Below are 16,950 nucleotides of genomic sequence, written 5' to 3'. Positions count from 1 at the left end.
TGGGCTGCGTTTTCGGCGCCCAAGGCTGGGCGTTAATTATTTCGGCGCCCAGCTTCGGGCGCTGAAAGTCCTTTCCTGGCGAATTTTGACTTTCGGATTTCTTAACGCGTTTCCGAATGGGATCAGGATGTCACTTGATGCGTTCAGCTATATATAGGGGCTAGATACGTCCCTATTTTCCATCACTCTCAATTCCCTTCTTTCTTTGCTGTGTTTTAGTTACTCCTTGTTTTCGTCATGTCGATTCCTACTTTCTCACTCCAACGGGCTGTTAGGCGTTGGCTACGGGCCCTTACTCCTACAGAAAAGGCTTTGTTGAAAGAATACCACTTAGAGGCACTTTTAGGCTTACAACAAATTAATATTGACTATAATTTTCTGCATGCAGCCCTAAGCTTTTGGGATTCCGATCATCATGTTTTTGTCTTTCGGAGCAACGAAATATGTCCTTTTCCAGATGAATTTGCTGCGATCCTTGGTTATCCTACTAATGCTACCCCTGCCACTCCTGGCACTATTAAAGAGGGTAAAACAACCATAGGGGCTTTCCTAGGACTAGATGCTAACATGCTTGCTGAAATTGTTGTAGGTGATGAGGTTAATTTGGCAAAACTTGTAAAACATCACTTTAGGCCTAGTAAGAATATGACCAAACAGAAATTGAATATTCGATCCCTTGTATTTTGCTTGTTGAATCATTATTTGCTGCCGAATAACAATGGTGAGTTCGGTGACATAAGGTTGATCCCCTTGATTAGCCAGATGGAAAGTTGCTATTCTATTATGCCGTTGGTTGTTGCCGAGACTTTGCTGAGTGCGGATGAGCTGAAGAAGGATGCCAAATCTGAATATTTTAAGGGAAGCCCCCTATTACTGCAGGTAATCGATTTTTTTTCTTTGCGCGCGTATATGTTTTTTTTGCATATATATTTTTTATTCGTCCTGCCCTGAGGCTGAGTTTCAGCGCCCAGGGCTGGGCGCTGGAATTTTCGGCGCCTGGTCCTGGGCGTTGAAACCGCGCCCCAGGAACCGTTTTCTTTTTATTATTTTTTTTTGATCGTACCCGTTTTTTGCAGATTTGGCTCGTGGAACGGCTTAGGATCTTGGAAACTCCTGCCGATCCTAAACATTATCGCCCTATAGCCTTGGGTAACCGAAAATATTTGCACCGAGGCCAGGACGAGGCCGAGTGGGCCTCCTTTTTTACTCATGGTATCTGTTCTATTAAGTGGGTGGTACCGTGGTGGGGTTTGACTACTATGACGGGGGGTTCTGATGTATCGGTTTATGTTTCCTTGTTGGGGCTATCTCGGCCCATTTATATTTTCCCTTACCGAGTCATGCGTCAATACGGTTTAAGGCAGACTATCCCCTTTTCTGATACGGTACCACCTAAAGTAGCGGCCTTTTCACAAGCACGGGTTCAAGCGTGGGCTAAGTATTATGATGGTCTCCCGCGTTGGGCCGTAGCTACAAATGACTTTGTGGGTCTTTCTGAAAACTACAAGTTGTGGATGAGCTCCGATGACAAGGCTGTGAGGACCGAGGCTCGAAATGGGGAGCCGGCTGAGCTTTTGATACCTCGCATTCCGGTCAGATATGAGGGCCGTGATTCTGCCAATCCTCGCACCCATGGTATTAAGACTGTGAAAGCTCGTCTTGATCGAAAGAGAAAGGAAGTTCCTCCCCGTCCCAGTTTTAGGCCTAAAAAGGTGCCTAACATGAAGGGGCCTGCTGTTGTTAAAAGAAGTGCAGGCTCTCGCGGAGATCGTCGCCGGAACAATGTATGGGTTAGGAAGGCTCAGCCGCCTGTAGAAACAGTGGCTAGTCTAGTTGATGATAATAATTCTTCTCCCACCATTGTCTGTGCCCTTGAGGCTGAGCGGGCTATAACTGAGAATGTTTCTGAAGCCTTGGCATCTTTGGAAGTTAGTGTCCAGGAGCCGGTTCTTATGGAGATTGATATAGGGGCAGCGTAGAAGACTTTGGGGGTGGATCCTGCGAACATTGCCCTCTACAAGACTTTATTTGATGATCCGGAAGAACTAGAGTAGTGTAGTTCTTGCTACGGTGTAGGTGCCCTTTATTTATTTCAGTTGTGTTTGTTTTTTCATTTCTTAGCACTTTGTTTTCCTTCTTATTATTTTTCAATAAAGGCGTATTTTATTTTTCATTTTCATTTTTTGTTTCTCCTCTTTTTTATATTTTTATATGTCTAACACTTTTTGCACAATTTATATATGTTTTTTTTTATTGGACCGAATCCTTGGTAAGGATTGCCTACGTATCTTGTCAGAATCAGGTCGCGCGTAGTTCTAGCTAGAATAAATTCTAAGATGCCGGATTTTAATAGATATGCCCTGAGGTGGAAGCATATTACTTAACCGGTCAAATGAGTGAAGTATTATCATTATTTTCGTCTGCCGTTTTTTTTTTTTGCCGTAAGTCGCGTAAAAAATGAAATTCGACTATTTTTTGTATGGCTATATTTTTTTGGTGAGCCTATTTGGATACATGCTGTACCCCCCAAGTGTTCGTTATTTTTCCGTTATGTGCGGATAAAATGACGAGCACTTCTAAAAAAGTTTAGGCAGGCAGAGAGTTTCAACGCCCAGGCTGGGGCGTCAAAGATTTCGGCGCCCAGCCCTGGGCGCTGAAAATGATTTATGGCGGTCGTTTTTGACGTTTTGCTTCACGTGTTCTTGCATTTATTTCTTTTTCTTCGTTTTAGTGCTTTGCTTTTCACTTGTATAAAAATTGATTTTGAGGCTGTTTCGGAGGCTTTTTGGACTGTTAGCGTGAGACGCATTTTTGTCCGGATTAATTTTTTCTATTCGTGACTTGAAACGGCTTTGAAAATGGAGTTAGGGTGCGGGAGTTATGAAGATCTTTGTGTAGACTTTTGGGTGGGTTGAGGTGCGTGTCGTTTTTGAAGGGTATGGTGGGGTTACATTTTATTAATTCCCTTTTTAAGCAACATTTGCATTTGTTTTGGATTTTGTTTTCCTTCGATTTCTTCGGGTTGCATGGATTGACTTTTATGACCTTTATGTTTTGGGGATATGAAGGGGATGGTATGGTTCATTTTGTGGGTTTTGGGAATTGGTTCCCATGGCACGATTTCAAGACCGAGTGGGCCTCGTTTGTTGGGCCTAGAGTGGGCCGCCTCTTTATTTTTGTATTTTGCAAGTACATTTGGTGCTTACTTAGTGTTAGAATAAAATTTTTAGGAGAAATATTACGCCTTTATTAATTTGGAAAGTAAGGAAAACACACTGAAATAAAATTGACCTATATTCTAAGGGGTCTTAAGACTATCTAAAGTCTTTATTATTTTTTTCTACCAATCTAAAGAACTACTAGGCGCTTTTTACTAAGGTGCTCTATGTGGCTCAAGCCTTGGGTTTAGTCTCGTAAAACATTGGTCCTTCACCGGTACTCATCTTGAATTCTATTCCTTTTGCATTGACCCATTGATATGTCTTCACCCATCCGTTCTCGATCTCTTCTAGTGTTGATGCAGGAGCGATTAACCGGGTTGGATCGAAACCTTCATCTTGTAAAGCTAGGGTAGTCATCACAGTCTCGTCCTCCATAGGCCTCGATTTGTTAAACAATGTCCATAGAGCCTGGTTGTCCAATATTTCAGCTGTTTTAGTCTTGGTGAGGTGGGGTGCCTCATCCAAGGTGTGGCAGTCATGGAAGATTTCAAACCCTGGTTTTAGCAAGCCATCCTGAACGAAGGGTTCAGGGAAATCACAGCATGGGTGTCCTTCTCCTTCCCGAACGAACATCCCGTTAAGGGTTCTTTGATACGGGGGAAGGAGGGTGGTTTGTTTGGCCTTGTTAAGGCGTAGCCCAGACAGGCGGTCAGCAATATCTTCCTCCGTTGGTTCATAGCCTAAGCCAAAGGGAGTAGATTTGTTGGGTAAAGGATGGAATGTGCATTCCTTCTTCCTTATGCCCAATGGGGTCCCAGGGAAATAACCTTGAGCTAACAGCATTCTAGGGATGACTCGGGATGCGTGCGGGTCTAGGAATGCTGGATCATAGTCTTCGATGAACTGGATTGCTTCTTCCATTTGAAACTCGTAAAGGTCGTCTGCAGTTTCGGCCGTTCCAACCATAGTACAACTGACATCGAGAGGAGGGGCGCGGATTTCTAGTATTACCCCCGTTATGGTTAAGTTTAACCATTTGGTGCAAGGTAGAAGCCACACCTCCTAAGTCATGAAGCCAAGGTCGCCCCAAGAGGAGGTTGAAAGTGGGCTTGTTGTCGATTATTTGAAACTCCGTGGTGCGTGCCACAGGCCCGGTTTGTATGGTAAGGTTGATTTTTCCCAACACAGGCCTTCGGGAGTTATCATAAGCTCGTACCCCTTGCGTGGAGGTTTGGAAGTCATCGTTTCCTAGCCCCAAGCAATGGGCGGTTCGCAATGGGCAAACATTAACCGCCGAACCGTTATCTACGAGCGTTAGGGGGATGTTTTGTCCTTTGCATCCAACTACTAGATAGAGGGCTTTATTGTGAGCACCCCCCTCTTTGGGCAAGTCTTTGTCAGTGAAAACTATGGCCTTTTCTCCGGCATCTCTCGTGACGTGGTTAACCAATGAGTCAGGTGTGATATCTGTAGGTACTGAAATGAGGTCGAGTGAGCAAATAAGCTTTTCGCGATGTTCCTTTGAAGTACACATGAGATCCCAGATGGTAATTTCGGCTTTGGTTGTTTTTAGTTGTTTCAAGAGAGGATTTTCAATGACTTCCGCGACGGTGGTGTGCCGTCCATTCTCAGGAGTTTGCCTAACTGGGATATCTTCCATAGGAGGTGGGCGAATATCCGGTTGGTATATCCTTCCGGATCGGGTGAGGTTGTCGACCTCGGGCTCCTGAGGGGTGGTGTCAATGAGAGCATACCCGGGCCAAGTTTCAGTAAAGAGGTCCTGGCCCGACACTTGAGATAGGTAAATATCTTCAGCATCATCATCCCACACACCGCACACTTCTCTCTCGATTCGATCCATAGGGAACACAGCGAGTGGTGCACCTTGAGGTGTAATGTACACCGTAGGGTCGAAGTTCTCATTTTCTGGTTGGTCGAGAGAGATGTGACAAGAGCCGAGTGGGCTCTTGTTTTTGTTGGGTTTGCCAGCGTTAGGGAGAGGTATAACTTCATCCTCTATCATGTCCTGGATTGTATTTTTTAGGTTCCAGCAGTTTTCGGTGTCATACCCATTTCCTTGATGGAATTTGCAATAAGTACCTTCGACCCAATATTTTCTCTTTACAGGAGGGTCACGGGTGGGGCCTATAGGTCTCAACTTTCCTTGATTGTTTAGTCTTTCGAAGGCTTGTACCAAAGTCGACCCGAGTGGGGCAAACTTTCGGTCTCAGACCCATCTTCCAGGGCTTCTTCGGGCGGGAGTCTCCTCTACGGCATGGACTTCTTGGGCTTGGGATGTGTTGCCCCTGTTGTAGGTGTTGCTTTTGTATGCGGGTTTACTTTGTATTGTTTTTGCGAGATCATCCTCGATCTTTATTCCCACATCATAAACTCTTTTGAAAGTGTCAAGTCCCAGGTACCTAAGGTGTTGTCTGTAAGCCGGGTCCAGGTTGTCAATGAATTTTTGGACCAATTCTGTTTCGGGAGGCCTATTGATTAGTTGGGCCGCCTGATCCCTCCATCTAGCAAAGTAGGTTGTGAAACCCTCATTTTTCTTTTAAAAGAGAACTTCCAGCTCGCGCATGGTGACTCGAAAATCCATGTTCGACGAGTATTGCTTGATGAAGACATTGACAAAGTCTTCCCAAGTGGGGAAGAGCTTAGGGTCCTGGTGATAGTACCATTTGAGCGGCACAGGTTCCAAGGACAAAGGAAAGCCAGGTAAATACATGGACTTGTCCACGCCTTTCAAGTTCATGGCATTCACAAAGCTCAATAGATGATCACGGGGATTGTCCGTGGCTTTAAACTTTGGTAAGTCAGATGAACTAAACTTTTCTGGTAGTTTTCCAGGAAAAGGTTCAGGATCGAGGGAGAAGTACTTGCTCCCCATGGTTTGCTGTAGGACCATTTTTTCAATCCTCTTCTCGTTATCGAGGTCATTTTTGGCTTGTGCAGCCGCTAAGGCTTCGTTTTCCATTTTCAGTTGGCCCATGAGTTGGGTCATTTGAGCCATCTGGTCTCGGAATTCTTCGATGGACATGTTTGAGGGTGCGAATCGAGGTTGGGGAAGCGGAGATCCTTGAAATGAGGGATGACGGACGGAGCTTAGAGTCACTAAACCTGGTGTTGGCGATGTATCTTTGAGACGTACTAACCTTTGATTTCCCGATCGGCACCAAGTGGCAGGACCAGTCCTATGCATAAGATAAGCTAAAGTTTAGGCCCCAAAGTTTCAAGCATTACTTAGTCTAGACTTTGACTCTCTCTATTGGTTTTTCGCTCTTTCTTTTGTTGGTACACTTTTAGTTCTTTCTTTTGGTCATTCTTTGGATTTTCGAAACACTTGCCCATTTTGACATTCATAGTTATTGGCATGTTCGGTTTTGGTGCCGAGCATTGTCGTCGTAGGAGGCCTAACAACGACACAAAGAGTTATTTATTTTTTACGAGTCGCTTTTAGAAACGAGTGCTTTTTCTTACGCCCTCGTAGAATTTTTTTTTTTTACGAACGGTTTTTTGGGCTACGTATTATCCTTTTGCGCGGGGACCGAGGCTGCTGCGCCTGACCAGAAGGCCAAGCAGCAACTTCAGCGCCCAGCGTAGGGCGTGAGAAATTCTGGCGCCCAACCAGGGGCATTGAAAATGCGTCCCTGGCTGGTTCTCGTTTTCTGTTTGCGTCTACTTTTGTTTATGCGACTTGGCTGGTGCTTGCCTAATAACGTCCTTTACGCGTTGTGCAGCGTTTGTGGGATTCGTTACTGGCCATCCCGGGCGTCGCTTATTTTTGTGGTGATCGTTCGGGTTTGCGGAACACGTATCTTGGTATAACTCTTTGGCCAGTTTGGTTTATGAATGTTTGGGCAATTTTTTAAGGTCGTTGGTTTGCTAACTTTGTTTTTCACACACAATCACATATTTCGCTACACATAACTAACATTACATCATGAAGCAATAATAATATGTCACGTAGTTTATGATAGGCTTCTATGGGTAGTTTTTGCGCCTGGCTTGGTACCGCTTCTATCGCAGATCCAACACATGCCCCGGTCGAGGTAGTGTCTTCAACAGACGAATTTCGCCCAAGAGGCCAATCACGATGTAAGCCAAGGGGGCATGCACCAATGAGAGGGACCTAATGGGCGAGCGATTGGGTTTGGGACGGGTGTACTACTAGCGAAAAGTGCTGAGTGGACAACATTCGAAGCATATGCACCCCCCGGTTGGCGATGGGTATCCTTAGTCCCAACTCCCGAGATGAAACATCCAAGGGAGCCAAGATTCGTTATGCGGTTCTGTCCGTTCACATTAATATGCTGATTTTCAGGTCGTCCCAACTTGATGGGGAAATAAACGCGGGATAGGATCGTTTCACCCTTCGGCTATTTTGATTACCTACAAGCACGAGTATTTCCTTCACTATCCCCAGTGAAGTCGCCACTGTGAGGGGGTCGAAAAAGCACGAGGCTAATGCGTGGCCTTGTCCCTCGTGGGTGTGACGTTTCTTTTTGTCAAATCAAGTGTAATTGGATTTCCTGTGAGTTTACACCCAATTGACTAGTAATATAGGAGTCGCCATTCAGTTTTTAACGACAATGAGAAAAACTGACAAAACCCGGTTATCGTGACATAAAGGGAGTGCAATTATGTTTGACCACGACGGCCGTAGGTTCCCTTGTGATCTCTGGTGTGGGGATCTCTCAACATACACCCGCAAGGTAGAGATTGAGGGTTCGGGGGACTGTAACTACCGAGAGGAGTACTCGCTGTTCGATAACTCCAGAGGCAGGATATCCTTACTAGCTCAGCATAAATAATTGAAGGGACATGCGTTAGCTATTAAACTAATCTGAGTTGATTTTAACAATATGCAACATATAGTACTAGATCGAACGCGATTATCTGATTTAGATTGTTTTAAGGGACCTAGCATGATAATCCAATTTCCCAACATATTATCTTTGTTAGGCGTGATAGAACAATCAGATTTAATTAGTTTAACAGTTCATAAAAAGGGCGAGGAAAGCAATTAAATCATGGAAAAGGGACACATTACGACGCACCCTTGAGAGGTGCGTCACGGTTCTCTGAAAACTAACCACTTTGACTTTGCTATTTCTCCTTTTATTTAACGAATCTCAGGTTATGGGACAGGATACGTTCTGTTCGATTTATGGATCGATTGCGACAGAACGCGTGATCAGTTTTTGCAGCGTGAGGCTTAGGCTTAGGGGTTTAGAGTCAATACTCAGAATAATAATTGTGTGTTGTCCTTTTTTCACGTCGAACTTGGGCTATATTTATAGAAAAGAGTTCGTGGAAAGATAGAATTTGTAGAGCTCTAATCCACGAGGAATTAGGAAAGAATACGTCCCAGGTAATTTCAGCGCCCAGGCCTGGGCGCCGAAGATTTCGGCGCCCAGAGCCAGGCGTTGAAAATAGGATCTGGGCTGTTTTCTTAGTCAGATTCGGATTCCTAGAATCCGGAGTGTTTGAGACTTAATCGAGTCTTTTAGTGCGTATTAACCTTGTGACGGAATGCGTCTAGGACCGTTACGAACTCTAGGCTCGTTAGGATTTTAATTAATACGTGACTCTTATTTTCGAATCATACTAGGAATAGGATTCTCTCGTAATCTCTATCTCATTTAGGATTTATGTTGGAGTGCAACACCTAATTCTGACAGGTTTCTATCTTTTATGACTTGCCACTTTTAACAACTACCCATTACGGCAGTTACTATTTTTACCAGGTTTCCATAAATAGCAGGTTTCGGGTGAAATGAAAAGGGGTGATCGAGATTCGTTATTTTATAGGAGATGCGTTGTCAAGTGGAGATTTATGCTCTCATCATCGAACCTTCCCTTTCGGGAATGGGGACAAAAGTAGGTGTCTACAAGGTTTCAAATTATTGGACAAAAGAATGGTGAAGGATGGAGATTGGAGAGGTGAAGAGGGGGGTGGTGGTGCGCTGACCGCCAGTACAGAGCCGGCGGCCGTCGATGGCGGTTCGCGCGGGTGTACTGGGCGTGAGTGGAGGGCGTGCAGTGGTTGTTGCGCGGGTGAGAGAGATTGGAGGGAGGGTGTTGTTGCAGGTGGAGGGCCGCCGTTCTCCAGTGGTGCAGTTGGCGCGCCGGCGGTTGGTGAAGGAAGAGGCGAGGGATGGTGGCAGGAGGGAGATGGCTGGCGTCGGTGGGGGCTGGTGTTGGATGTGGAGGCTGCAGTGGGAGATTGCGAGGGAGAAGAGTGGTGCTGCAGCGTGAGTGAGGTAGAGCCTAACACGAGGGGGGGGGGGGGTAGGGCGGCGGTGGGGGTTCGGTGCCGGCGGAACTTCCGGTGAGGTAATGGGTCGACTGTGGTGGCTGGACGACGGTAGGGGGAAGTTTGAAGGAGGGTGTCAGTAGGTTGTTTGCGAAGGAACGCTGAGAGGAACTTCTTCTTTTTTCTTTTTTTTTTAAATTTGAAAAAGCTATGGGCGGTAAATCCAGCGTGACCGCTGGAAGGCCAGCGGGCAAGGCAGAGACATCAGCTTGCGAGGGGAAAACGTCCAGCGAGCCCGCTGGCTGGGCGTTGGATTATGCATTGGGTGCAAAGCAAGCGTGAGAGCTGGCCAACGCAATTGCTGGCCCATCGCTGGAATTCGCTTGCTCACGAGCTTCTCGCTGTATGGATGATGCAATTTGCAAGCTCACAAGATTTGTTTATGCATCGGGATTTCCGGAATTAAAATAAAAATTGAATTCAAGTGAACTCGAAAATAAAATATTTTTGTGCTTTTTTTTCCCAATAAATTAACCAAATGAAAAATAATAAATTAAAATAGAAAAAAGATAAAGTGAAATAGAAAAAAATGAAAAAAAATTGAAATGAGAAAGAGTTAGAAATCGGGTTGCCTCCCGATAAGCGCTCGTTTTAAGTCATTAGCTTGACTCCAAACCTCAAAAATCAAGCGTCGATGGGTGGATCGGAGAGATAGATCGTCTCCAATTTTCCGATGAACGTTTTTTCAGTGTATAGCTTCAACCGTTGGTCGTTCACTTTGAACTTTGTGCCATGGAGTACCGAACTTCTTGCTCCAACTGTTGGACTAGCATCAACTACATCACCAGGGTCATCATCACCTGCAAACCCTTTCAAACCAAGTGCATTATTTGAAGAGTTTCTAGAATAAGAATGAGGCAACTTAGCATTAGGGGCAATCAAAGAACAAGACACTTCTTGCATTGGACTTTTCATCTCATGAGACAAGCTAAAGGTCACCTTGTCATCCCCTACAGTCAAGGTTAGCTTCCTTTTCTTAACATCAATAACTGCCCCCGCAGTATGAAGGAATGGCCTACCTAAGATTATTGGAATCTGATTTTCCTCTGCTATGTCAAGCACAACAAAGTCTACGGGAATATAGAATTTACCTACTCTCACGGGGACGTCTTCTAAAACACCTAAGGGGTATTTAATAGAATGGTCGGCCATTTGCAGAGTAATGGTGGTACATTTCAATTCTCCCATGTTCAACTTTTTATAAATAGAGAGGGGAATGACGGACACACTAGCGCCTAAATCACATAGAGCCTTATCAATAAATAAAGCACCTATATGACAAGGGATGGAGAAACTATCGGGGTCCTTTAATTTAGGGGGAGACTTGTTTTGTAACATAGCACTACACTCCTCAGTTAGAGCCACTCTCTCTACACCACCAAGATCCCTTTTCTTAGTGATTAATTCCTTCAAATATTTTGCATACATAGGAATCCGAGATATTAAATCAATGAAAGGAATCGTTACCTCAAGATTCTTAATCATAGCCAAGAACTTACCGAACTGTTGATCAACTTTCGTTTTCTGCATTCTGTGAGGATATGGTAGTGTAGGTGCAAAAGGGGGAGAATCAGTAACCTTCTCCTTGCCGCTTTCCATCTTTTCTATTTCATTCTCAACACCCGGGGTTTCAACCCCTACATCCACAGTCTTAATTTCAACATATGCCTCTTCACCAGACTGATGATCACCCTTTGACTTATATTGTCGATGTGGAAATGGCAGTCGAGGAACAAAAGGGCGAGAATCATCAATAACCTTCTCCTTGACTCTTTCCTTAGTCCTTCTAGCCTCCTCTCTCCCCTTTTCAATATCTACAAAATCAGTAGGTACCAAGGGGGCATCATATGTAGTACCACTCCGAAGAACTATGGCACAAGCACTCTCTCTAGTGTGATTTTGAGATGAAGTAGATTGCCTTGGAAGTTTTCCCGGTTGCCTTTTTGACAAAGTATCAGCGAGTTGAGCAACTTGGTTCTCCAACATTCTATTTTGATTCTTCAACTCCTTTATGCTTTCATCGTGGTTCTTTTGAGCAATCTATGAGGTCTTCTGCATATTCGCTATGAGCTTATACAGATCACCCATGTTAGGCTCTAGAGTAGCATTGATCTGAGGAGGTTGTTGTTGATAGCCTTGGTGTGGAGGTCTATTAAACCCTGGGGGAGCATTATGTGAGGCTCCTTGTGGGAATGGAGGCCTAGCAACATGTGGATGAGGTGGATGGAACTGTGGTTGTGACCATTGTTGCTGGGGTTGAGGCTTTTGAACATTGTTGCTCCGATATGAGGAATTTGGATGATTCCTCCAACCTGGATTGTATGAGTTAGAATATGGGTCATCAGGTTGCCTCTGTTGAAAAGCATTCACTTGTTCCATTTGCGTGGTATCTTGCGGACTATAAGAGCACTCATGACCAAAGTGACCTTGGATGCCACAAACTTCGCAGTAAGAAGTTGTCACTGGAGCTACACTAGACATAGCATTGATACTCATTGGGGGAGTACCAGACAGAGGGGACTTCAAAGCATCGATCTTTAGGTTCAAGGTTGCCACTTGTGAGGACAATAGAGCATAAGCATCAACGTCTATCTTGCCCCTTTTAGATGTGGTTCTGGTGGTGCTATAGTGATTGGCAGCAAGATTGGCAAGGAAATCATAACCTGCATCCACTTCTTTGTGAAGAAAAACACCCCCAGCAGCAGAATCAACCGTGTTCTTTGTTTCATCTTGAAAACCATGGTAGAAAATCTGAACCAAGAACCATTTTTCAATGTTATGGTGCGGACACGACCGCTGCAAATCCTTGAATCTATCCCATGCTTCTCGAAGTGACTCTCCATGTTCTTGCGTGAATGTAGTCAACTTGTGTCTTATTTCAGCAGTCTTGGTGGGGGGAAAGAATTCTTCTAGAAAGGCTTGTGAAATAGCACTCCACTCTGTCTCCTTGACATCGTTCAACCATGTTTGAGCCTTATCACGAAGGCTAAAACCAAACAACATTACTTTCAATTGGTCTTGAGTGACCCCTTGATGCTTGATAGTGCCACATAGTTGGTTGAACCTCAACAGATGGTTGGTGGGTTCCTTAGATTGATGGCCACCATATTGATTTTGTGAGACCATGGAGATTAGAGTTGGCTTGATCTCAAAGTTGACTGCTTCGATAGTTGGCATCGTAAGCCCAGTCGGAACACTGCTTGAGGAAGGAACCCCATATGATTTCAAGGATTTAGACATCGTGTGACTCGGTGGAGTTTGTGAGTCTTGAACCCCTGACTGCTTCTTCTTTTGTTGTTTCTTTTTGAGTTGTCGAAGAGTCTTACCAAGATCGTGATCGGGTGGAACTAAGGTACCCGTTCTAGCAGACCTGGGCATAAACAACAGACAAGAAAACGCAGTGAAATTTGCCTCAATTGGAACTAAAAGTTCCAATGAGACAATGGAAACAGTTCAAGTAATCAAACTAAAACTAATAGAATCTAGCCGTCTCCCCGGCAACGGCGCCAAAAACTTGATGAATTAAAAAGTGATACCGCAAGTGCACGGTGTCCGTTGTTAGCAGATACTTAGCAAATACGGGTCGATCCCACAGGGAGACAAGTTCTATTAGTTTTTGCCCAATTATACGAACTATTTCAATAACGAAAGTTGATTTTGGATATTATTAACTAATGAAACTAAAGCAATAATGTAAATGAGAATTTATCGATGAATTAAAGGTCTAGGGCGTCTGTTCGGTTCACCATGCTTATACCAATCCAAGAACACAAATCAATTCGGAAATGAATAAACTAAGCCGAGTAATTAAAGTACATGCTAATCCTACGGTCGGGTCTTAACACTTTCAATTCAACATATCCAGTACGGTCGCTAACATAATCAGAATTGCCAATTGCACTAAGCCTCTAAAAATACGATCTTTCGATTCTAATTCCTATTAGCTAGATAATCAACTCATGAAATTGGCCTATAACATGAATCAACAATTAAAACAAATCAATTGGAATTACTCAAGCAATGATCTATAAATTAACAAACTTTAATGCATAACAATCATGGTATAAACATGGCTTCCCTTACTTAGCCCTAGAATAAAACTACTTGCTCATAATTGAATTAACAAGCATGAAATAAATAATAAAAACGAGATTCATAATCAAAGAACGAATTAATCTAAGAAACGAAAATAATAAGAAAGAATTAAATCAAAAGAAATTATGAAAAATACCTTAGATTGATGAATTGAATTATGGAAAAACTAGGGTTCAACAATGGAAAACGAGAGAATAGAAAATAACGTGAAAAGCGTTCTCTGGATTGAAAAAACGTTCACGAAAGATAAAGCATAAGGGAATACATTAATTCCCTTGAGGTATTTTAGTGCTTCCTGAATTCTAAACAAAAAAGGAAAAAAAATAATAATTACATAAGTTATCATTTAATTGAACGATCACGAGAAACGACGCAACGAACCAGCGTGGAAGTAGCTGGGCGGAGAAACCAGCGGGCCCGCTGGTGGGTCGCTGGTTTTCGCGCCCAAGGGGAAGATTGGGCCATCATTTTGGGCTTCGGGCGAATCGGATAGTCGAGCCATCTTGTTTATGTCATAACTCTTGTTCTACAATGCCTATAAGGACGTGTGACCTGTCGTTGGAAAGCTCTTGAAGTCTATTTTCTAGGCCAATAAAAATCGCCTCATTTTGACATGTAGAACTTGAGATATCATCAAAAGAGTGAACGCTTGTCCGTTTTGATGCTTAGAAAAATAACGTTTAGCTTCGTTGTTGACTCAAAATTATCCCTAGAGATATGCAATATTCCTCGAGTCAACATTCCATCCGTTCATCATCCAAATCAACTCATAACACTCCGAAAGCATCCAAATGACCGTAAAATCACCTGAAACATTAAGAAAACACAAGCGGGGCGTAATAGAGTACGACAACGATAATTTATGCAAATGTGATCCTAAATGCAACTAAAATGATATAAATGCCTAATAATGCAACCTAAATGCGCCTAAAATACCCTATACAAATATGACTCATCATGTATCCTTCAATACAAGCACACACAAGCTTGCAAATCTTCGAGCTTCACCTCTAAGCGAGTGTGTGTCCACCGGCCTTAATTAGGGTACCCAGTTGTTGATCAATGTCTTCTAACATTTCCTTTGTATAGAATTCCAGTGGTAGCTCTGGTAAGGTGACCCAAATTGGTCCCATGTTGACTTTGGCCAAGGATGGTCTAAAGGACGGTTCCCATGTTCTCGTCCATAGGAGGGCCCCCATAACGAATCATGGACCATTTGCGAGAACATTACTCCTAGTTTCTGCTGATAATCCATGCATTGCGTAGAAGCCCTTCCCTAGTGCGAGAAGTTCCACTTTTGACTGTATTTTCCAAATTCTCTGCATTTCCTTACGTGGGAACTCCTTTTCGAAGGACTTCCCTATCACTTTGACAACGACTGAACTTACCCATGGTTTGGATATCTCCTCATATTTCTCTTTTGAAACTGGCAAGAATAGGTCATCCCCTAGGGTTGTTGGTGGAGTAAGGTAATGATGGTGAGTGATTTGGTGGTTGTGTAAGGGCTAGGGTAAGGGGGTGCTCCAGAGAAACAATGTCTCTAAAGCTCTTCTTTGCACCATTGTTAGGAAGAGGGTTTTGAGGGGTTGAAGGTGAGGCTAGTCGGCTACTATGGGGTGCATTGGTGGGGGGTTTTGGTTGAGTGAGGTTTGTGGACAGCGTTGGCGGTTAACTCTTTCCCCTTGGTCGTGCCGGTTGATGCTGCTGGACAGAGTGCAAGGTCCCTGTCAATATGGCCTTGAGGGCGGTGTTGGTTTGAGTTGGAGAGAATTTCTCTCCAACCTCTCTCTCTGACATCTCTCATATTTTCAATTTATCATATCCCATATTAACATAGTTAGGGTAAGAAAAAAGGGTCTTTATTAGGTCTCTACTTGGGTTTGTTATTTACTTATTTTACTTGAAGTCTTGAACCCCCCTAACAACATTCTTTGTTTTTTGTGGATGGAAGATTGGAAGCTAATGAACCCTCTTAATATTTGTTTTTGGTTTTAATGGAAGTTAATGACCCCCTAACTTTGTTTTCACTATTTGCCTTGTTTTAACAACCAGATGTGTTAATCGAGTTGAGCAAATCCTACTCGACTCGAGTTGACTTTGACGTGGCAAGATTTTAACTCGAACTTGACTAGTTGACTTGAGGTCGATCTTAACAAGTACCTTCAGCTTAATTTGATAAGCTCTTATCTTGTGAACGGCTCATTAATTAGTTCCTTTTATAATTTGATAATTTCTCAAGTTTTTGTTTCTGTGTAGTTATTGAAATTAATTTGGTACTCCTACATGGTAACTTAAAGAGTCTAAGGTCTTCTAATAAATCTATTCGACATAAAGGACACAAAAAACATACACAGATGCAAATATTCTTGGGGACAATCTCATTTCATGGCGCTAGCGGTCATACTCAATTACTCATCACAGCCAAAAACTGAGTTAGGGCGCTCGCTTTAGATAGTGGGTATTTTGAAGTAATAACCCAAATGGTCATCATGACCAAATGGAAAGGATATTGCTTATAATCACCCTATCCTTCAGAACTAATCCTAACAAGAAGAACATAAGTTCCAATAAGACCCAAACCATGACCTAACCTAAGTAGGTTAAGGGCCAAAAGAACAAGATCAAATCCCCAAAAGCTTGTACTTCGTATATACTAGCAAACACTTGTTAACATCGGGAAACATAGAGCATATTTGTTTCATGTATCAAAACATACCGAGTCTTATACAATACAACAACAACAACAACAACAACAACAACAACAAAGCCTTAGTCCCAGAATATTTTGGGGTCGGCTAACATGAATCATCGTAGAAGATCGTCATTGTCACCAATCGAGTCTTATACAATCATTAAAAAAAAAGTTAGTAGGAAAATAACTGAACAGAAAAGGAAAGGTCGATTTCAACTCCTCTCTTCCCTGCCTCCTGTCCTTCTAAATATTCAAGGCCAGGGTAACACGCTGAAACTTTTGCTTTTTGATAGCAGTTTCATCATGCTTAAACAACATCCTCTACACCATTTTTGGATGTGTGATCTCTGAAGCATTAACACTCACACCAGGGATTGAGGAGAGCATCCCTGTGCCTTCTTCCCTCATTAGTTGGTCAGGAATCCAACTTGAGGTCTGCCCGTTGAGCGTAGTGGAGGAAGATGATGGCATAGAGTAACCTATATAAGGAAGGTGGACATCATTAGGTAAGCTTGTATATGTGTCTTCGAGCAAGGAATTGTCGAAAGCCGTGGATTGGTCAACCAGCTGATGGCTATGCTTCCCTGCATGAAACTGTGACATTTGAAGCATTTGTTCATCTGTATGGACAAACACATTTATATAAGATAATATCAATACAGAGTTTCCAATATTTTTCC

At 43.3% G+C, this 16,950-nt stretch overlaps 1 non-coding gene across 1 annotated transcript; it reads left to right on the top strand.

Moving 5' to 3' along the window:
* Nucleotides 1-12,256: 12,256 nt before the first annotated feature.
* LOC130460357 (small nucleolar RNA R71) lies at nucleotides 12,257-12,363 on the top strand. The gene has a single exon (XR_008920244.1). It is a non-coding gene; the product is annotated as a small nucleolar RNA R71 (small nucleolar RNA).
* The last annotated feature ends 4,587 nt before the right edge of the window (nucleotides 12,364-16,950 follow it).

This window comes from Spinacia oleracea, chromosome 4, assembly GCF_020520425.1.
Source record: "Spinacia oleracea cultivar Varoflay chromosome 4, BTI_SOV_V1, whole genome shotgun sequence".
In the NCBI taxonomy this organism is placed as follows: domain Eukaryota; kingdom Viridiplantae; phylum Streptophyta; class Magnoliopsida; order Caryophyllales; family Amaranthaceae; genus Spinacia; species Spinacia oleracea.
This window is presented reverse-complemented; position numbering and strand designations above follow the sequence as displayed.